The sequence below is a fragment of the Hyperolius riggenbachi genome, chromosome 1 (assembly GCF_040937935.1).
Source record: "Hyperolius riggenbachi isolate aHypRig1 chromosome 1, aHypRig1.pri, whole genome shotgun sequence".
Taxonomy (NCBI): Eukaryota; Metazoa; Chordata; class Amphibia; order Anura; family Hyperoliidae; genus Hyperolius; species Hyperolius riggenbachi.
In genome coordinates, this window is record NC_090646.1 from 528,776,801 (window position 1) to 528,800,585 (window position 23,785).

Here is a 23,785-nt window from a genome sequence, read left to right on the forward strand (position 1 = left end):
TGGGATGATGGGGATGTATACTGTAAATAAAAGGAAGGGTTACAACACTGCCGTCAAGTTGTATCCAAATTATGGTTTATTTTTTAATTTAACAGTGATCACTAGAAATGGTAAGGCTGTGTTTACACATAAATCTGGACATTTCTGGTTTGACCCAGTCCTGTCAGTTATGTATGTGTTTCTATGGCTGTGTTCGCACATACAAGATGTACATTTTCGGTCCAGTCAGAAAAAAATGGATAGAAGTCTGGTGCAAAACTGACAGGGCTGGACCGGACATGTGCAGATTTTTGTGTGAAACAGGCCTGAATGAAATGCAAATATTTCTAGTATGCAAGCAAATTGAATGTAGATTGGACATAGGAGGAAAAAAAAAAAAAAAAAAAAAAAAAAAAAGCAGCAGGAAATGCACAGCACATAACTTATTGTACATGGATTATGTAAGCGCTATATAAATTAATAATAATCAATAATAGTACATGCCAGTTGATGGCCTAGTTCCCTGAATAAGCGCAAAGCAACGACCCCTTCCCTCCTCCCCCTCTTTCCCCCTGTTATGAGTGTGATTAAGGTATTACGCCCTGCACCATGGGGAGGATGACTAGTCCCCCCATGCATTGAATGTCCTTGTGCTCGGCCTTCCAATCGCCAGTGCCTGTGGTTCTCTTTTTCTACCCTTTCTTCTTTACTCGTTCTCTCCTTTACTAAACTGTACCCTTTTCTAGGGTATCTAGGGTCAAGGTGGAAACCTGGGCTCATCCTTGTTTAGTTATCTTTTTCCTGCAACCAGGCTACCTTATAGATTATAAATTGGACTGGGACTCGGGGAAATGATCCCTTAGGGCCCCGAGACCCATCCTTCTATCATTACCTACATGTGCCATAGCCTGGCAGTAGCACTAAGATTAAGCCCCTCCTCTTTTGCTTTTTATCATCCTTATTCCATGATAAGTGAAATATAACCTGCCATGATCCCAGTCATGGGATCAAAGTTGCTATTGATGAGTCCTAGGAATCCACTTCTTTCCCCCCTAACTTGCTGCCCTCGAAAATACGAGCGTTCCCTCACGGCACTGTTTGGCCGTGAATATTGTGTTCCATTGGCCTTTTCTTCTCAGGTTACTACATGGAATGTTCGTAATGTAGACAGCGTCCTCCGTGCCTTAAAATAGGATGCAGGTAGTTAACTTTTTTTTAATCATTTGGCCTCGGAAGTCTATTAAGCGCAGCCAGGAGAGCTGCTCCAGTGTGACTCTCCGCTTTGAGGCAAGACCAATCTAAGATGGTGTGACACCGTCGTACCTGGCATGCAGCATAGGCCCTGGGGAGCTGGGGCTGTGTAGCTGGAGAGGAGACCGCAGCACCAGTAGAGTTGAACTGCCACTCAGCCGAGGAGGAGGATGACGACAGCGAAGAGGATGTAGCAGGAGGAGAGGAGGTGGCAAGAGGCCTGCCTGCAAGCCGTGGAGGTGTCACAAGTTGGTCCGCTGCACAGCCACGTACTCCCTGCTTGCCATCGGTCACCATGTTGACCCAATGGGCTGTGCAAGTAATGTACCTGCCCTGACCGTGCTTGGCAGACCAGGCATCCGTGGTCAGGTGGACCCTTGACCCAACGCTGTGTGCCAGAGATGACACCACTTGCCTCTCAACTTCTCGGTACAGTTCGGGTATCGCCTTTTTAGAGAAATAATTGTGGCCTGGCATCTTCCATTGTGGTGTCCCAATGGCCACAAATTTACGGAAGGCCTCAAAGTCCACCAGCCGGTATGGTAACAGCTGGCGAGCTAACAGTTCCGCCAAGCCAGCTGTCAGACGCCGGGCAAGGGGGTGACTGGCAGAAATTCTCTTCTTCCACTCAAAGATTTCCTTCACGGACACCTGGCTGCTGTGGGCAGAGGAGCAGGAACCGCTCAAGGGCAGAGGCGGAGTGGAGGAGGGGGGCAGTGAAGGTGCAAGGGAGAAAGCGGCTGAAGATGGTGCACCTGAAGGAGAAAGGAGTAGAAGGAGGGTGGCTTTTCTTTTGTGTGCGGCTTTTGCTCAGGTGCTCTTCCCATTGCAGTGTGTGCCTTTTCTCTGTGTGCCTTCGTAAGGCACTTGTCCCTACGTGGGTGTTGGCCTTTCCACAGCTAATTTTTTGGAGGCAGCGACAGCAGATGGCATTGCTCCGATCTGAGGCAGACACACTAAAAAAAAAAAAAAATCCAAACCGCTGAGCCCCCCTGGGGTGATGGCACTATGGTGGCATCAGCAGCGAACGTTGAAGGGCATGTTGGCTGGCTGTACATCGGTGGCGATACATGCCCCTGGACACTGCCACCAGCTGTTTCTGACGACGAGCTCCCCCTGCTTCCTTCAGGAACTCGTCTCCTACTCCTCTCTGACTCCCCCACTGAACTGTTCTCATGTTCATCTCCTCTATTGGGAACATACGTGGGATCCGTATCATCGTCATCATAATCATCCTGCCCAGCTTCATTTGCCTCAGACACCTCCAAAACTGCATCAACAGCAGGTACTTCATCATCCCCCTCTGCTCACATTACGACCATAGTGTCGCCTAACTCAGACATATGATGTGGTGTAACTGGCTTAGCGCCTTCATCTGGTTGTAACAGTAATGGCTGTGCATCAGTGATTTCCCCACCAAATAACTCCTGTGAGCTGTCAAATGTAGCAGATGTGGTACCTGGAGTAGCGCTGGTTGCTGCGGAAGATGATGTGTTCTGTGTTAAATAGTCAACCACGTCCTGCCAATCTTGGGAGTTGATGGGACATGCCTTCTTTTGAGTACTGGACTTTGGGCCAGGGCCGCACAAAATCACAACACGACCTCGCACAGACCTGCCAGGTGGCCTTCCTCTGGGTCTGCCTCTACCTGTTTTGTCCATATCGGGAGGATGAAGTGAAAAGGTATGCACTGACTTGAGTAATACAATGTGCAGTCACACAGGTGTACAGGTAACATGTATAAAGGGAGTGGTATATAACACTGCGTGCACTCATGTAGGTGGGTGGGTGCACAGTGAACAACAGATAGGTATATGCAGTGGGTATTACAATGTGCACCTGTCACACACACAGGTAGTAGTCACTGAATGTGCTGGGCCTGGCAGTGGCACATACAGTAGGAATTACCAAGGCTGTCTATGCAACACAAGTGTCAGTGGGACACACACACACACACACACACACACACACACACACACACACACACACACACACACAAATCACAAGAACAAGATTAGCTCTCAAAACAGCTGTTGTGGGGTGCTTTGTTAGCAATAAGAATCAGCAAGGAGCAAGCTAAGAAGCCTACAAGAGCCTAAAAAAGCTTTCCCTAAGAGTCTGCAGCAGATATCCCTTCACTAATTACTGCAGGCACATGAGTGAGTGAAAAACCTGAAGCTGCATGCCTTTTATAAAGGGGGCGGGGGCGCTCCAGGAGGGAGTGTAACCTGATTGACCCTCTACATCAGTCATCAGGCACATTGTAGCCAAAGTTGACCCTCATGATGCACTATGGGGGCAAATCGAACTTCCGGAAAAGTTTGCGGTTCTCCGAGATTGCGAACAACGGAAGTTCACCGGCGAACCGTTCAGGCCATCTCTATTTAGGTGTTGCATGCATAATTTTAAAAGGGGGGCTAGAATTGCTGTCACAATGCAAGGATGGTAAAGTTTACATTTTTTAAAAACCGTATGTCTTCAAAATCACATATCACCATACATTGCACCAGCAACTTTAGACATAATGAACAAGAAACAGCTAAATACAATCTGTGTTTAACTATAGCAGTGCCTTTTATTTTAAAACTATAATGCATAGAAATTATGCATTTTTCCCCTTTAAAAGCACATAGAAAACAAAAAAATATATATATCTATATATCCATTTCCAAACATTGCCCCAAAATAAAAGACATCACTTAAGTGGCATAAACAGTTATAAAGTTATTGCTGAATATACAGTATATGGACATAGCTAAAAACGTCAAAGCTGTTCTAGCCCCGAAGCTATAAACTAGCTTTAGGTGTGAAGTGGTTAAACTCACTCCTGAACCAGAGTGTCTAGCAAACAGCCGGCCCCCAGACTGTTTACAGGACAATGACTGGGCATCCTCACAGCAGAGATGAGATCATCACTGAAAGCCTCTACACACTCACAGCGCTTCCAGTTCAGCAGACAAGAGCCTCACAATGGTTATCCCTGAATCCTTACAAGAAACAGATAAAAAAAAAGGCATACACATTTACAAACAGCAGCCATAGCCTCTCCTGCCTATGCAACCACTAACACTGGAGCATGCCCATTTCCTGGAATGCTCAGTGCTAATGTAACATACACTGTTTGACAATTCACTAATTTGTAAGGAAAACAAAAACATTGTATAATACTGTAGTATATATTAGTGCATAATGCATTTACTGAAAATCCTGAGAAAGCTGGGATCCATTTTACATACATATATAACTCCTGACACACAAGTACATCTTTCTTTACCACATTATTCCTTCCCCAGTTCTCTGGAGACATGCTTGCAGAGAGCTGCGTGCAACCTTTGGACTCATTATCCTATACAAAATGTCCAGAGTTCACCACGTAAAGCAAAAATGTTTCATTACACTGTCCCAGTGCTAAACCTGCCTGGAATGTTATAGGACTGTGTGATAAACAGCATGTGTTCCCTATGATGTCTAGCGCAAGCTGCCAAAAGGAAGGACTGTAAAAGAAAAGCCACATACACAAGCCGAAGTTTTACAGGCACAGCATATATAGCAAACATACCATTCAGCTGCTCTAACCTACTGGTATCAGCAACACAAGATGCTCAGTTTTAGTTGAGAATCCCGATGTGACAGCAATAACGAGAAATGTGAGGCTCGCAGCATAGAATGGATGGCACCTGAGTGACTCATTCAGTCTATAATTGGTAAATTCCTCAGTTTCAATCCCATGACTATGAGCCATCCGTGCAATATGGTGCAGAGAGATGAGTAAGGCCAGCAGAACTGACATCACAGAGTTAAAGCTGAACTGCAGTAAATGTTATTTGTACCCAAAACAGCTATATAACAAAGACCCATTGTGGGTTTGGACAGTCTGTGCCCCATTCTGTAATAAAAAAAAAAAAAAAAAAAAGCTTCTGCACAGCATCTCTAGGTGCCGGCCATTCACAAGCTAATGAAAGCATGTTTCTCTTCAGATGTATGGCCCCTTTTGTTCAATTAAAGGGAATCTGAAGTGAAAATAAACTTATAAGATAATGATTTGTATGTGTAGTACAGCTAAGAAATAGAACATTAGCTGCTCAGATATGAGTCATTTTGTTTCCAGTACAGGAAGAGTTAAGAAATTTCACGTGTTATCTATGCAAAAGGGCTTCTCTGAGCTCTCCAACTAATTTAGCCAGAGAGCAGTACTATTTTCCAAAGCACTTATCGCAACCCGACTCATGGTTTCTTGTTTGTTTCTGTTTCATCATTTAAAATACTGAGTGAAAATTTGTAAACTGTGAATATTAAGAGAATGATGCAATGCTATAAAAAACAGCTTTATAACTGAAAATAAAAATAGGAGACCCCTTTCTTGCTACTAATGTTCTCTTAATTATCCATACTACACATACAATTCATTCTAAGTTAATTTTCGCTTCAGTGTCACTTTACGCCACATCTGATCTGAATGTCACAGGACTTAGTTATGATTCAGTGTGTAAATGGATCAATCAGCATGGTGCAATACAGGGAGCAGGAGTGTAAATTATAGTGTCAGCTCTATGGGCTGGTGCACACCGAGCGGCTTTTTCAGCGTTTCTGCAGCCGCTTGCGGCTGCGTATCCGCTTGGTCAATGTATCTCAGTGGGGTGGTGCACACCAGAGCAGGAGGCGTTTTGCAGAAACGCATACTCCTGGGGTGAGGCATTTTTTGGATTGCGGATGCGTTTCTGCCTCAATGTTAAGTATAGGAAAACCGCAAACCGCTCTGAAAAACGCCTGTTCAGAGCGGTTTTGCCGGCGTTTTTGTTACAGAAGCTGTTCAGTAACAGCTTTACTGTAACAATACATGAAATCTACTATACTGAAATCCGCTGCAGCAATCCGCAAAACACTAGCAAAAAGCGTTTCAAAATCTGCTAGCATTTTGCGGATCTGCTGGCGGTTTCTGGTGTGCACCGGGCCTTAGACCAAATCTTAACTTCTATGGAAACAAATTCAATAAAATATAAACTGGCTATGTGAAGTTCTCAACTTTTTTTTTTTTTTTTTTTTTTTTAAAGGAACAGTTTTTAATTTACTGTGGTACTAAAGAGGAGTAATTAAGCCTATTTACTATTAACCTATAAGCTCACCATGACAACAGTCTGCAATTCATGTGCATGGTTATCAAATCAGAAGAGCCTTTGGTTCAACCTACTAAATGGGTAATCCACTATATTTATGAATGTCCCAAACAATTCAGTCCACTGCTCAGACAACACATTAAAATGAACCTGCGATGACAGAAGCGTGGCCGCTGTCATGCTCATCCTGGGGCTTCACTACTACTAATTCTTCCCATCACAGCTAAATGCAAGGAAAGCCTCCGGTCCGGATGGTGTGTCACCAGCCTGCCTGAAAACTTGCGCTCGTCAGCTTGCTCCCACCCTCTCTTCCATCCTCACGAGGTCCCTCCAGGGAGGCAAAGTACCCGCATGCTTCAAGAGGTCCACCATTATCCCCGTCCCCAAAAAGCAGGGTACCCTTGACCTCAACAACTTCAGGCCCGTGGCACTTACATCCGTGATCATGAAGGCTTTTGAAAGCATGGCGCTCCCCCTCCTTAAGCACTCCACAGAGGGACTGCTAGATCCACACCAGTTTGCGTACAGAGCAAACAGGTCCACTGATGATGCCATTAACATCTGCTTGGAGCTCGTCTATGATCACCTGGACAGACCAGACTCCTACGCCAGGATCCTTCTACTGGACTTCAGCTCAGCATTCAATACCATCAGCCCCAAAATACTGCAAGACAATCTGGCTGCAATAGGAGTCCACCCCACCCTGCGCCTGTGGATCACGGACTTCCTCACCAATAGGTCCCAGGTTGTTAGGCTGGGCACTATCTCCTCACAACCTAGGATCACCAACACAGGAGCCCCACAAGGCTGCGTTCTGTCGCCGTTTCTGTTCTCTCTGTATACAAATAACTGCAAATCCACATCAGACTCGGTAAAAGTAATCAAATTCGCTGACGACACGACCATTGTCGGTCTCATCACCAATAATGATGAGAAAGAGTACCGCCACCAGGTTGAAGGTGTCTGTCACTGGTGCAGAGAGAACGGATTGGTTCTAAACACAGCGAAAACTGTGGAGATGATTGTTGATTTCAGGAGATGCGCCTCCACCCCGCCCCCAATCTGCATCGATGGCAAGGAGGTGGAAAGAGTCCCCAGCGTCCGCCTTTTGGGCACAACTATCTCTAATGACCTGAAGTGGAAGGCCAACACTGCCTCCACACAGAGGAAATCCCAACAGAGACTTTTCTTTCTCCGCCAACTAAAAAAGTTTGGTATGGCCCAAAAACTTCTGACAAACTTCTACACCGCTACAATCGAATCTGTCCTATGCTCTTCCATCCTGGTTTGGTACGCCAGCTCCTCTGCCAGCGACAGACTCAAACTGCAGAGGGTCATCAGATCAGCGGAGAGGATCATCGGGAGATCCCTTCCCTCTCTGGACCTCCTTTACCATTCCAGGCTGTACTCCAGAGCATTAAAGATCACCAGCGACCCCTCGCACCCAGGCCACCGCTTCTTTAGTCAGCTCCCCTCGAGCCGGAGACTCCGGTTCCGGTCCATCTTCACCAAGACCTCAAGGCATAAAAACAGTTTCTTTCCCTCGGCTGTCAACCTTCTGAACTCTCTCCACGTAACTGCCCATCCCCACACCAAACAGTGTGCCGGCACTGCGGCGCACTACACATAGACGGCGCTCTAGCTCAAGCCGACTTTTCTTTTGACTTTCTTTTGGTTGTTTTTTGTGTGTTTTTTGTGTTGTTACTTATGCTACATTGTCTCTCTCTGCAAATGTGTTCCTTCCTGACTGCTTGTTTTGTCCTGTATCTGTATCTATATCCTGCATCAGTACCCTGTACGTGCCAAGCCCAATTCCGGGCACGACCCAGTCGTGCTTGGCGATAATAAAGATTGCGCAGAAAAAGTGGGATCAGCGCATCACCAGGCCGCCTCTGGATGGCCTCAGCTCAGAGATGCGCTGAGCCCCCCCAGGAACTACAAAACGCACCTTGAACCCAAACAGAGGCTCTGCATATACACCAAAGAAAAACTATCAAGTGGGAGCAGCTGACCAGAATTAAATCAAACATAGCAAAGAAATGAACAGCGCTACTTAAAAACAGATGAGTGCTTACCTGCAAAAAAGTGCACACCCCACTCATGGGATTCAAATACACAATGAGCACACACATGACCTGTCTACCACTTGGAGGATGTTTGGTGTATATGCAGAGCCTCTGTTTGGGTTCAAGGTGCGTTTTGTAGTTCCTGGGGGGGCTCAGCGCATCTCTGAGCTGAGGCCATCCAGAGGCGGCCTGGTGATGCGCTGATCCCACTTTTTCTGCGCAATTCTTAAATTTAAATTTACTGGTAGCGCGCCCAGGCTATGCATATGCATAGGTAGGTTTTAGTTAGTGTTAGGTCCCCTCCCATGGAGGAAAGACTTCTTCGACAGTGGGAGGGACAAGTACCTAACAAATTGCAAATTGTTAGTGAAACTAACATCCTCCAAGTGGTAGACAGATAATAAAGATTCTGATTCTGATGGTAAAGAAAGAGGGGGGTGGGCCTATGTCAAACACACTCATTTCTATAGCAGCATTTTGATTAGGGATGGTCAAGGAGATGCAAATAGTTCAAGTTTTTATGCAAATTTATTCAGCTTGAAAATGGCCCAATCAAAGATTACCTTAGGATTTGATTGTTTCATTTTCAAGCTGCATTTATTTGCATACAAAATTTGCATAATCAACTCAATTATTTGCATCTCACGATCATCACTAATTTGGAAATACTACATTGAAAACAGTTTAAATTCCTGTAATCAATTCCGTTGTTTGGCATTGCTATTAATCGAAGCCTTCAGAAATCTATAGTGTATTTATTAAGGTAGCCATACACTGGTCGATTTGCCATTAGATCGACCAACTGACAGAACCCTATCTGATCGAATCTGATCAGAGAGGGATCGTATGGCTGCCTTTACTGCAAACAGATTGTGAATCGATTTCAGCCTGAAACCGATCACAATCTGTTGAGCTGCTCCTGCCGCCTGTCCCCCCCGTATACATTACCTGAAGCTGACTCCGGGTCCTCTTCTCCACGCTGCACGCATCCCAGTTTCCTGGAAAGAAATGGCGGCATACTGATGGGTTAGGCCCGCCCCTGACCCCAATTGGACAGATCATTTTATAAATTAAAAGAGCCCCCCCCCCCCCCCCCCCCCCAATTCTCTTTTTTCCTGTCCTCGTATGGACTGGTCATTTGTTTTTTGTTTTTCTCCGGGCGCCTATTTTTTTTTTTCTTCCTATTTTTCTTTTTTTTTTTTTTTTTTACACCTTTTTTTGGGCGCATACGACGGGTTGAGCCTCTCCCGTCATGGCAGCGGGCATTGCGACCTCTAAATGGGGTCTATAAATGCGCCAGCCTTCTCTGGTAGCTGCTCCTCTGTGCTGAACGTGGTCGGGCTAGCGCGGAAGATGGCGGCTAATCAGCCATTGCCCTCTACATCTCAGGCACATCCAGAGGATTCTACACCAGCCTCAGGCCTGCCGCCTATGGGGTTCGATTTTGCTCTAGTGCCGGCTTTAGTGTCAGCTATTAAGACAGCAATAGCATGGGAGGAAGAGAAGGAAGTTTCTCAAGAACCAGACAAGTACTACCCACATCTAGACAAACAACCTACCAATTTTCCATTTATGAAAGTGATAAAGGATATATTCTTGAAAGAATGGAATAAAGTGGATCAGAAAACTTCATTATCAAACAGATTTTCAAAACTTTACCCATTAAGCCAGGAGGATTCGAAAATTATGGACTCTGCTCCCATAATAGATGCTTCAATTATGAGACTGGCTCGTCATGTGACCCTCCCTATGGACGATGCAGTGTCTTTTTCTAATCCTTTAGATAGGAAAATAGATACTGATCTTAAAAAAGCTTTTCTAGCGGCAGGAGCAGCCTGTAGGCCAGCAGTAGCCTTAACTTCGCTCGCAAAAGCTATAAAGGTCTGGGTTGATAACATTGAAATCGCACTCAATTCAGACACCGATAAAGCCGAAATTATTAAAGCTTTAGATGAGTTAAAGCTGGCCAGCGACTTTATAGGAGAAGCTGCCATAGACACTATAAGATCTTCGTCCAGAGCCATGTTACATAATGTTACTGCAAAGAGGGCTCTATGGTTAAAGCCTTGGTCTGCAGACCAATCTTCCAGAAATAACTGGTGTAGGATACCGTTTGACGGTATACATCTGTTCGGGACAGAAATGGACAACGCCATTGCCAAAGTCACTGGAGGAAAATCGGGACTTTTGCCCCAGGACAGAAAAGCCAGGACAACCCATCAGCAGCCAAACAAATCACAATCTTCTTCCAGATTCCAACAGGCTCGTACATACAGACCAGGCAAACAATTTAATAAAAATTGGAAAGGGACACAGGCGTCCTTTCTTAAGTCTGGAAAGTCCAAGCCAAATCCAGGAGCAAGTCAGAATACAAAACCTTTCTGAAGGTGCGACCGCCCAGACAGAGCCAGTAGGAGCAAGATTGCATTCTTTCTGGAAAGTCTGGGTGGATACAGTGGAAGATGTCTGGGTACTCAAGACCTTGCAAAAGGGTCATTCGTGGAAATTCAAAAGATCTCCTCCCAGATCAAGATTTCTGGAAACCCATCTACCTCCAAATGTAGTAAAGGGTCAGATCCTATCGGACTACGTGAATTCTCTGGCCCAATGCAGGGCCATAGTTCCAGTCCCACGTCAAAAAGAATCAACAGGAATCTATTCTCCATTGTTCTTGGTCCCAAAGTCATCGGGAGGATGGAGACCGGTATTGGATCTAAAATTCCTAAACAGTCACATAAAAACACGACGATTCAGGATGGAGTCATTACCAGGGCTGTGGAGTCGGTCCAAAAATCCACCGACTCCTCAGTTTAGGATTCCACCGACTCTGACTCCGACTCCTCGACTCCAACTCCTCTAATTTGCATATTACAATTTTGTTGATTAAAAAGTATGTAACATGAAATTTGTCTCTTAACTGCCAACGCTTAGGAATTATACAAGACAACTGAAGTGAGAAGGATATGTAGACTACTATATTTATTCCCTTTAGACTAAAACTAGTCCTTGGTAAGAGTACTTGTAAAAGGTACAAACCGGAACAAAGAACATCTATCAGGCCCTAGGCAATGTAAGTGTGGGTACATGTAAGAATGATGTGCAGGTACTCTGCAGGTGAATGAGGAGATTGTAAACAGACAACACCTCTGTGTTCAATGTGCACAGCATTCTCAGTGGATTCCCTGCAGCTCTGTGGGGAGTGCATATGTAGAGTATAGTACTACTGTGTAACAAAGTAAACCTGAGACAGATGAAATTAAAGTTTTATACATACCTGGGGCTTCCTCCAGCCGCCTTCAGGATAATCAGTCCTTCATTGTCCTCCTCCACCACCTGGATCTTCTGCTATGAATCCAGGTACTTGAACCAGTCGGGTGTAGTGCGCATGCACACACTCCGCCGCCAGGAGCATACTACACCTGTGCAGCACTATTGCGCAGGTGCAGAATGTTCCTGGCTGTGGGAGCGGCATGCGGCCGGACAGCGCTGACTGGCTGAATTACCAGGACTCATAGCAGAAGATCCGGGTGGTGGAGGACAGCGAGGGACTGATTAGCCTGAAGGGGGCTGGAGGAAGCCCCAGGTATGTATAAAACTTTACCTTTCATCCGTTTCAGTTACCCTTTAATTTGTAGTCACCAAACCAAATTTTAACAACATATCAAATTATTTGATTTCATCAGCAAAGAGAGTGCATACATTTGCATAAATCAGCATCAATGCAGAATTATTTCCATCTCATTGACCATCTCTATTAGTGACACAGCTACACATCAGGCTTTATTCTTACAGCATAGATGTTATTTAGTATATATAAGAGATTCCTGTGTACACATCATATATACAGTCACAATCAGATATGTATATCTGACCTTAAAAATACGGGGACTGCTTTATTGAAGCAGCACAAGTAACTCATTTTGATTGGTTTATTTCATTTTTGTGGACTAAGCACAGCTATTACTGTACATATACAATAATTTTATGACTATTATCTGAGAAATAGAACATTTTATCATATTTTCTATTTTAATTACAGCTACAAATTCATTAGGAGTCGGAGTCGGTGCATGTTTTCCCGACTCCGACTCCAGGCACCCAAAATTGCCCGACTCCGACTCCACGACTCCACAGCCCTGGTCATTACAGACTATCATAAAGGTCGTAAGGGTGAACGATTGGATGACAACGTTGGATCTCTCAGATGCTTACCTCCATATTCCAATCAGGAAAAGCTTTCAGAAATACTTAAGGTTTGCGGTCAACGGCATCCACTGGCAATTTCAAAGTCTCCTTTTCGGAATTTCGACAGCACCCAGAACATTCACAAAAGTTCTTCTCCCAGTCATTGCCTCCCTCAGACAGAAGGGACTAAGGGTCTTCCATTACCTGGACGACATACTACTTGTCAATCAAGATCGAGAAGTGCTGTTACATCACCAAAAAATATTATTACAAGAATTACAGAGACTGGGATGGTTGATAAATTTCCCAAAGAGCCAGTTAATCCCATCACAGGACATGATCTTTTTAGGTGCCAGATTCATAACCAACCAGAACAAGGTCTGTCTACCGTGTCAGAAAGTGATATCCATTCAACAGAAGGTATCCTCAATATTGTGTCGCCAGTATGTATCATCCAGAACGTGCCTGAGCCTGTTGGGGACCCTCTCATCAACAATCCCAATGGTGAAGTGGGCTCACTGGAATTTGAGAACTTTTCAAATCTTTTTTCTCAGCCATTGGAACAAAAGAAGCATGTCACAGAAGTTCAAACTACCTCTAGAAGTAAAAATCTCCCTGCAATGGTGGAAACAGGAAAGGAACTTGAGGTCCTGTCTTCAGATCCAGCAAACAATACCTATTGTAATAACAACAGACGCGAGTCTAGCAGGATGGGGGGCGCATTGTCAGAACTTTTGTGTGCAGCAGAAGTGGAGAATCCCTTGTGTTCAGGAGCCCTCCAACATTCTGGAACTCAGGGCAGCATTCTTGGCTCTGAAGTCCTTTCAACACTTAATTCTAGGGAAATCAGTATTATTACAGATAGACAATGTGTCAGCGGTAGCTTATATAAGGAGACAGGGGGGAACGAGGAGTCGAGCACTTCTTCAGGAATCAGTTCACATTATGTCTTGGGCACAAAAACATCTGGATCATCTGACAGCAATTCATCTCCCAGGGCCACAAAATATACTGGCAGATCGTCTGAGCAGTTTGCCGATCCCAACGAGTGGTGTCTGAACAACGACATTTTCAACTTAATTGTACAGAAGTGGGGTCTTCCACAGGTGGACCTGTGTGCTTCAACAGGGAACTCGAAGTTGCCAAGATACTTATCCCGCTATTACCAGCCAACAGCGGAGGCAACAGACTGTCTAACAGCACAGTGGAATTTCAAGCTGGGGTATGCGTTCCCACCGTTCCCACTAATCTTGAGGCTACTACAAAGACTGATACTAGAGCCTTGCTCGATCATTCTTATAGCGCCGTTCTGGCCTCGGAGGCCTTGGTTCACTCTCCTATCAGAGTTGAGTCTGGAGGATCCATTCAGACTGCCCCAGGTCCCGAACCTTCTTTGTCAAGGACAACTACTATATCCGAACGTCAACAATCTCAATTTGACGGCCTGGAGGTTGAGAGGCAAAAGTTTCTAGCATTGGGTTGCTCTGAAGAAGTCACGTCTACCCTACTGAAAGCCAGGAAGATTTCCACAAACTCTATGTATCATAGAATCTGGGGGAAGTTTGCAAACTTTGCTTCTGTAAAGAAATTTGACTTTCTTGCTCCCAAGGTACAGGACATTCTAGCCTTCCTTCAAACAGGAGTGGATCTACAGTTAAGCCTTTCTGCCATAAAAGTTCAAGTCTCAGCACTTTCGGCCTTGACGAGTCATAAATGGGCTTTGAATCCATTAATCATCCAGTTTATACAAGCAGTACAAAAACTGAGACCCCCTAGGAAACCGTTTTTCCCACAGTGGGATCTATGTGTGGTACTAGAAGTCTTGTCCAATCCACCGTTCCACCCAGTAGAGTCAGCATCTCTGTGGAATACAACACTAAAAACTGTGTTTCTAGTGGCAATAGCCTCAGCAAAGAGGGTATCAGATTTACAAGCCTTAGGCTGTTCAGAAAATTTTCTTCAGTTTTATCCTGACAGAGTTGTTATCAGGCCTGTTCTTCAACATATACCTAAAGTTGCATCGGCTTTTCACATAAATCAAGAGTTAACTTTACCAACGTTCATCTCAGACGAACAGTGTCATCCACTGGACGTGGGTAGAAGCATTAAAGCCTATCTGAATAGCACAAGTACCTTCAGATCATCTGATCGCTTGTTTATAAACATTCAGGGTCCAAACAAGGGTAGTGCAGTTACTTCCAGGACCATAGCTAACTGGCTAGTTAGGCTAATTCAGTTGTGTTACAAAACAAAAGGTTTGCAAATACCAGCTGAGATTCATGCACATTCCACTAGGGGCATGGCAGCCTCGTGGGCATCTTTTGCAAAAGTTTCAATGGACACTATTTGTAAAGCGGCCAGTTGGTCGTCATCGCATACTTTCCTCAAACACTACCATGTTAACCCTGCAGCTCTCACTACTTTAAAGTTTGGTGAATCAGTTTGGTCTGTGGTAAAGAAATAAAATTATGTTTGGATTTGCATTTACCCTCCCTCTCTGTCTGATTTTGTAGATCCAATCAGTATGCCACCATTTCTTTCCAGGAAACAGGAAAATTGAATACTTACCTTCCGGTAATTTTCCTTTCCTGGAATAGAAGATGGCGGCATACGAACCCACCCTCTCGTCCATTCGAGGACTGATTTTCATGAGAATGGTGGTGGGGGGGGGGGCTCTTTTAATTTATAAAATGATCTGTCCAATGGGGGTCAGGGGCGGGCCTAACCCATCAGTATGCCGCCATCTTCTATTCCAGGAAAGGAAAATTACCGGAAGGTAAGTATTCAATTTTCCTGTATCCTGCACCACATCCCAGCGTACACTGTGTCACTCCGTGACCAGGAAGTTCAAATAGAGCGCCCTCTATCTGAACTTCCTGGTCACTGGAGTGACACAGGAAGTTAATGTACGCTGGGATGGAAGCAAGAACAGAGCGGTGCAGCGCAGAGAAGATGCCCGTGAGCCAACACAGGTAATGTATAACTGTATCGGATCGGTCGCCGCTAGCGACGCGCTCCCTACCCGCGGGCGATGGACGGTAATTTCCCGCACGGCGCAATCGACGGACCGATCCGATTTCGGGAGGAAATCGGGTCGGCGGGTACGTTTAGCGCTAACGATTGGCAGCAGATTCGATCCCAGTGATCGAATCTGCTGTCGAAACGGTGGCAAATCGGGCCAGTGTATGGCCAGCTTTAATAGCTGGCTGTGCAGAATTAACTGTCAGGAGACCAAAAACTGTCAAACTCAGATAAAGACTAAGCCTTATACCAGGGCTGTGGAGTCGGAGTCGGAGTCATGGAGTCGGAGTCGTGCAATTTTGGGTGCTTGGAGTCGGAGTCGGGAAAAAATGCACCGACTCCGCCTCCTAATGAATTTGTAACTGTAATTAAAATAGAAAATATGATAAAATGTTCTATTTCTCAGATAATAGTCATTAAAAATAATGTATATATACAGTATATATACAGTAATAGCTGTGCTTAGTCCACAAAAATGAAATAAACCAATCAAAATTAGTTACTTGTGCTGCTTCAATAAAGCAGTCCCCGTATTTTTAAGGTCAGATATACATATCTGATTGTGACTGTATATATGATGTGTACACAGGAATCTCATATATACTAAATAACATCTATGCTGTAAGAATAAAGCCTGATGTGTAGCTGTGTCACTAATAGAGATGGTCAACGGGATGGAAATAATTCTGCATTGATGCTGATTTATGCAAATGTATGCACTCCCTTTGCTGATGAAATCAAATAATTTGATGTGTTGTTAAAATTTGGTTTGGTGACTACAAATTAAAGGGTAACTGAGACGGATGAAAAGTAAAGTTTTATACATACCTGGGGCTTCCTCCAGCCCCCTTCAGGCTAATCAGTCCCTTGCTGTCCTCCACCACCTGGATCTTCTGCTATGAGTCCTGGTAATTCAGCCAGTCAGCGCTGTCCGGCCGCATGCCGCTCCCACAGCCAGGAACATTCTGCACCTGCGCAATAATGCTGCACAGGTGTAGTATGCTCCTGGCGGCGGTGTGCATGCGCACTACGCCCGACTGGCTCAAGTACCTGGACTCATAGCAGAAGATCCAGGTGGTGGAGGAGGACAACGAGGGACTGATTATCCTGAAGGCGGCTGGAGGAAGCCCCAGGTATGTATAAAACTTTAATTTCATCTGTCTCAGGTTTACTTTGTTACACAGTAGTACTATACTCTACATATGCACTCCCCACAGAGCTGCAGGGAATCCACTGAGAATGCTGTGCACATTGAACACAGAGGTGTTGTCTGTTTACAATCTCCTCATTCCCCTGCAGAGTACCTGCACATCATTCTTACATGTACCCACACTTACATTGCCTAGGGCCTGATAGATGTTCTTTGTTCCGGTTTGTACCTTTTACAAGTACTCTTACCAAGGACTAGTTTTAGTCTAAAGGGAATAAATATAGTAGTCTACATATCCTTCTCACTTCAGTTGTCTTGTAAAATTCCTAAGCGTTGGCAGTTAAGAGACAAATTTCATGTTACATACTTTTTAATCAACAAAATTGTAATCTGCAAATTAGAGGAGTTGGAGTCGAGGAGTCTGAGGAATCCTAAACTGAGGAGTCGGAGTCGGTGGATTTTTGGACCGACTCCACAGCCCTGCCTTATACAAACTGGATTATGTGTAATTATTTTAGCTGACAACTAGTGACAGTCATACACTTTTGGCCAAGCAATATTTACACTACTATGGAGGGGTGGTTAAATGATTCTACCATAGCCATTTCCTTGTCGCCACTGTTTTGACTAACACATGAGATAAGAGATTAGAAAGACTATGGCCCTAATAAACTACCTTTCAGTATATTCGCCATGCACAGGAAGCCAAAACCTTTACCAAAAAAAAAAAAAAAAAAAAAAAAAAAAAAAAAAAAAAAAAAAAAAAAAAAAAAACCACCTGTCAACTTAACCACTTCAGCCCTCAGTCGTTTTCACTTTATGCATCCGAGCAATGTTCACCTCCCATTCATTAGCCTATAACTTTATCACTACTTATCACAATGAACAATGAACTGATCTGTATCTCGTTTTTTTCCGCCACCAATTAGGCTTCCTGGGGGGGGGGAAGTTTTGCTAAGAGCCACTTCACTGTAATTATTTCTCAGCTTTCGGCCATAATAGTTTTAATATAATACATGCCTCCATAATTAAAATCCACGTATTGTATTTGCCCATTTGTCTCGGTTATTACACTGTTTCAATTATGTCCCTATCACAATGTATGGCGGCAATATTTTATTTGGAAATAAAAAGTGTATTTTTTCCGTTTTGCATCCATCACTATTTACAAACATATAAAAAAAAATAAAAAATAAAAAAATTCATCTTTACATAGATAGTTAAAAAGTTTAGACCCTTAGGTAAATATTTGTGTTTTTTTTATTGTAATGTTTTTTTCTTTGCTTTTTTTTTAATAGACATTTTATGTGGGTATTTTTGGGAGGGTGGGATGGAAATAATATATTTTTTTTGTAAATATGTATTTTTATTTATTTTTTTTACATTTAGATGTAGTTTTACTTTTTGGCCACAAGATGGCAGCCATGAGTTTATTTACAATGCCGTCACTCTAAGCGTAACATGTATGCTTAGAGGGACGTAGGAAGCAGAAAAAGCAAAGCTTCCGAGAGAAGCTGTCGCTTTTTCTGCGGGGGAGAGGAATCAGTGATCGAGCACCATAGCCCGATTCACTGATTCCCTGGCTAACGAACCGTGGGCCGGGAGCGCGCGATCGGCTGTGGGAGCGCACATGGCCTCCTGGACGTAGCTTCTATGTCCAGGAGGCGAAAGTAGTTAAAGACACTCAGACAGAAAGTACAGCTTTGATTCTTACCCAGGGCTTCCTCCCGCCCCATACACACGTCTAATTCCCACGCCGTCCTCCTGCAGTCTGCCGTTCAGCCACAGTGAGCTTCGTTACCAGACTCAGTCGATGCCAGTCAGGGTCTACTGTGCATGCGCAGACCTCCCGCGCATGCGCAGTAGATCCAGACTGATGTCACTTAGCCTGGTAACGGAGCTCACCGCGGCTGAACGGCAGACCGCAGGAGGATGGCGTGGGACTTAGACGTGTTTATGGGGCGGGAGGAAGTCCTGGGTAAGTATCAGAGCTGTACTTTGTCGTCTGAGACTTTAGGTCTTCAGATCTTTCAAAAATGTATTTTATCCCAGTGTTGCCTGACTGCTTTGCTGGCAGTGCAAACATTAGTGCACATGACAGTGCGCACTGCCACTGCTCAGGACCCCCAAACCAGCATGTAACAGCATGAAATTGGCCACCGGGAGATTTGGGCGCAGAGTAAGGGCCCATTCACACTAGAGCATTTTGCCGCGATTTCGGCAAAAACGCTCAAATGCTAGTGCTTTTTAAAAGCGTTAGTGTAATAAAAGTCTATAATCCCGTTCTTACATGGGCGATTTGCGCTAATCGCCGCAAATCGCCCAAAAACAAACGCGTCGCCTGCACCCTTTTCAGGCGATTTCCCGGCTATCGCGTTTCAGTGCTATAGAATCGCTAAACGCAATCGCGGAAAATCGCCACAGTGTTCAGTGATTTTTCCGGGTGAAATCGCGGAAAAATCACTCCTGCAAAACTTTTGCAAACGCAAGTGTGAATGGGCCCTAAAGTCGGTAAATTGCTTACCCTGCTCTTGCACAAGTCCCGGCAGCATTAATTACTATTCCCCCTCCAGGCCACCATAGATAGTGGGGGTAAGGCATTATTCACTCCCAGCTATTGCTGGTGGCCAAATTAAAGTGTTTTTGTAGTCATTTGGGTTCTGTCTTCTGACGGTGCCCAAGTTACTCACTGACTGCTGCTATAGCCTTAATTCCTATTACAGCCTATGGTGGCGCCGACTGCGCCCAAATCTCCTACACTGTTTTTATGGCGCTTGCCCTCGTTATCCTCTCGGCCACTTCCACCATCAGCTGTCCGGCCTGGTCTTTTCTTCCAGTCGCCACAAGTCCCGCTGTGCTGCACATGTCTTTCAGTCGTGCTGTACTGCGCATGCACAACCCAGCCGCCCATGCGTGCCAGAACAACCAGGCTGTGCATGCACAGCACAACTAAGCGAACTGGGAGTAGAGACCCAGCCGGCCAGGGGAGGATCGGAGCGACCCACTAGGTAGGCGAGAGAGGCAACAGCCTAGAGGGGGCCGAAGGAAGCACCAGGTAAGCAAAAAGGCTTTAATCATTTTTGTCTGAAGTACACTTTTTTAAGTTCACAATGGGGCATTGCGATGAACGGAGACATTGCAATGCACAGAATCGCAATGCAATTGTAATTCTGTGCGACAATCAAGAGTGCAATGGTGCAATGCAATCAAACAGACTCCAGTTTCCCAACGTAGTAGTTGCAATGCGTTACACTTTAGCAGTGAGGCTTAACTTTCATCGAATGTATGTTTTATAGTATGCGACCCAATGCTGCATAACTTAGATGCGACTTTTACCATTGCGTTCCTGTTTTTACAGAGAACACAATGCAGCTACTCACTGAACTTGACCATAGACTCCTTTCACAATATTTACATTGCGTTGTGATTGCTATGCAATCGCAATAGAGCCAAAAAGTACCCTGAAAGTATGCAGTACAATGTACAGTATTTATATTGATCATTTTTACTTGATCAACTTTACTGACTGTAGCGTATAATAATTATTATTATTATTATTATTATTATTATTATTATTATTATTATTATTATTATTATTATTATTATGTTTGAACTATACAGAGTCAATATGTCGAGGACTGTTTTTCTTCCTTGAGAAAGTGGAGATACACATTTAGTTTACGTGGACAGTTTTTAGAACCGTAAACGAGTTTTATTGCTCACTAAAATCTTCAGCATGTTAAAAAGAGCACTTCTTGCAGTGTCCAGGTATCAGCGATAGACCCCAACCGTACATAACCACCACGTACATAAAAACGCCTGGTTTAGCTGCCTCATTAACACTGACAGCCAGCTGGTGTGCAAACGCTTGGTAAACTGATACATGTGGTTTTCCAGGCATTTGCAAAACTCAGTATGACCTTAGTGTAAGATATGTCATACAAATGACTTCTGTTGTAGCATGTAGTTAACACAATTACATTTTTTTTTGTCCCGCAGAGTGCACGGTGCACACAAACAGTCACAGGTGGACATGGGGCAGAGCAAGAAGGGAGCCTCAGAGAGTGGCACACACAGTTACAGGAAGGCCCAGGGCAGCACTGGAAGAGAGCCTAGGGGACACACAGTGTCACAGGAGGATACGAGGTAGAGCAGGAGGACACAGGGCAGCACAGGAGGAGAGCCTAGGGGACACACAGTGTCACAGGAGGATACGAGGTAGAGCAGGAGGAGAGCGAGGCGCACAGTTACAGGAGGGCCCAGGGCAGCACAGGAGGAGAGCCTAGGGGACACAGACAGTGTCACAGGAGGATACGAGGTACAGCAGGAGGACACAGGGCAGCACAGGAGGAGAGCCTAGGGGACACAGACAGTGTCACAGGAGGCTACGAGGTAGAGTAGGAGGAGAGCGAGGCGCACACAATTACAGGAGGACACAGCGTAGCACAGAAGGAGAGCCTAGGGGACACACAGTGTCACAGGAGGATACGAGGTAGAGCAGGAGGAGAGCGAGGCGCACACAGTTACAGGAAGACACAGGGCAGCACAGGAGGAGAGTCCCATGGAGTGCCCAGAACACACACAGCAACAGGAAGACAATGGGCAACGCGAGAGTCCCGAGGAGTGCCAGGCTCATGTGCAGTGGCATAGCAATAGGGGATGCAACTGCACCAAGGCCTTTGGACCATGGGGGCCCTCCCACAACCACACTATTAGCTCTTCAATGGTGCTATGCTGGTAATGATCACTTCTATATATGCTTCAATAGTGGTACACATTTACAAACTATCCAAACACCCCCCCCCCCCCCCCCCCCCGCTTACACCTCCTATACTGTGGATGTCCTTGGCAGGTTTTGTTGTGCCATATGAATTGTTATACAGCAGAGTCTCTTTTATTCATCACCAATGGGGATGAGCTGATGCTGGACAAGTGTACTTACTGGTTGCTTGAGACTCAATGTTAAAAATAGGCCTACGATATCAAATACAGTACTATGCCACACTCTATATTCGTACCATGAGCTCTGTATTAAATGTTACAAAACAGTAACTGAAAGTACATTAACCTTGGGGAACCATGAAACCAAGAGCAAAGCCCAGAAACTGCCTAATGCTGGGTACACACTATGAGATTCTATCATCGATTTACTGTCAGATCGATTATTTCCAACATGTTCGATTTGATTTCTGATCGACTGCTTTCTGATCGATTTCCGAGCATTTTCTGATCGATTTCCTATTAAAGTTAATGGAAGTCAATCGGAAAATGCTCGAAAATCGATCAGAAAGCAAATCGGACATGTTGGAAATAATCAATCTGACAGTAAATCGACCATAAAATCTCATAGTGTGTATCCAGCATAAGAAGATGGCCTTTACCACTGAGTACTGCTTGCAATAATGCTGGTTGGTAAGACTTCTGGTTGGTGGAGTTCCAGATAACCGGGACTCTACTGTATACAGAATGCTAGTGGGACCCAATGTAAAACTTGCACCAGGGCCCAAAGCTCCTTAGCTACACTACTGCACACACACATAAGCTTACCTCACATGGGGAGCCCAGTGGTGGCTGCGGTTTACTGTTACTTCTATGGTGCTCCGTGCTCAGACAAGCAATCTCCAGACAAAGCAGGGCAGGTGTCCAACTTCCCACACAAGGGGTCCCCGTCAGAGGGCAAGCCAGTAGGGATGCACTGTCAGAGGAAGTACACCTGTCAAAGAGGGGGACACCAGTCAAAGTGACTGCAAAGGAGACTGGGAGTTCATCAGAGTGAGTGGGGGGCAGGAAAGGGAGCTGTCAGAGTGAGTGCCGGGCAGGAGGGGAGCTGTCAGAATGAGTGGGGGGCAGGAGGGGAGCTGTCAGTGTGAGTGGGGGGCAGGAGGGGAGCTGTCAGAGTGAGTGGGGGGCAGGAGGGGAGCTGTCAGAGTGAGTGCGGGGCAGGAGGGGAGCTGTCAGAGTGAGTGCGGGGCAGGAGGGGAGCTGTCAGAGTGAGTGCGGGGCAGGAGGGGAGCTGTCAGAGTGAGTGCGGGGCAGGAGGGGAGCTGTCAGAGTGAGTGCGGGGCAGGAGGGGAGCTGTCAGAGTGAGTGCGGGGCAGGAGGGGAGCTGTCAGAGTGAGTGCGGGGCAGGAGGGGAGCTGTCAGAGTGAGTGCGGGGCAGGAGGGGAGCTGTCAGAGTGAGTGCGGGGCAGGAGGGGAGCTGTCAGAGTGAGTGCGGGGCAGGAGGGGAGCTGTCAGAGTGAGTGCGGGGCAGGAGGGGAGCTGTCAGAGTGAGTGCGGGGCAGGAGGGGAGCTGTCAGAGTGAGTGCGGGGCAGGAGGGGAGCTGTCAGAGTGAGTGCGGGGCAGGAGGGGAGCTGTCAGAGTGAGTGCGGGGCAGGAGGGGAGCTGTCAGAGTGAGTGCGGGGCAGGAGGGGAGCTGTCAGAGTGAGTCCCGGGCAGGAGGGGAGCTGTCAGAGTGAGTCCCGGGCAGGAGGGGAGCTGTCAGAGTGAGTCCCGGGCAGGAGGGGAGCTGTCAGAGTGAGTCCCGGGCAGGAGGGGAGCTGTCAGAGTGAGTCCCGGGCAGGAGGGGAGCTGTCAGAGTGAGTGCCGGGCAGGAGGGGAGCTGTCAGAGTGAGTGCCGGGCAGGAGGGGAGCTGTCAGAGTGAGTGCCGGGCAGGAGGGGAGCTGTCAGAGTGAGTCCCGGGCAGGAGGGGAGCTGTCAGAGTGAGTCCCGGGCAGGAGGGGAGCTGTCAGAGTGAGTCCCGGGCAGGAGGGAAGCTGTCAGAGTGAGTCCCGGGCAGGAGGGGAGCTGTCAGAGTGAGTCCCGGGCAGGAGGGGAGCTGTCAGAGTGAGTCCCGGGCAGGAGGGGAGCTGTCAGAGTGAGTCCCGGGCAGGAGGGGAGCTGTCAGAGTGAGTCCCGGGCAGGAGGGGAGCTGTCAGAGTGAGTCCCGGGCAGGAGGGGAGCTGTCAGAGTGAGTCCCGGGCAGGAGGGGAGCTGTCAGAGTGAGTCCCGGGCAGGAGGGGAGCTGCCAGAGTGAGT

At 46.1% G+C, this 23,785-nt stretch overlaps 1 protein-coding gene across 4 annotated transcripts in view; it reads right to left on the reverse strand.

Annotated features, from left to right (window-relative positions):
- Positions 1-23,785, reverse strand: part of LOC137525225 (serine/threonine-protein kinase TAO3) — a 278,858-nt gene that overhangs the window by 252,362 nt on the left and 2,711 nt on the right. For 3 of the 4 annotated variants that reach the window (XM_068246260.1, XM_068246217.1, XM_068246227.1), the window contains exon 2: positions 22,314-22,479. The gene's annotated coding sequence lies outside the window, so the exon portion shown is untranslated. The remainder of the gene's footprint in view (positions 1-22,313; positions 22,480-23,785) is intronic. The other variant, XM_068246237.1, reaches the window with a different exon arrangement.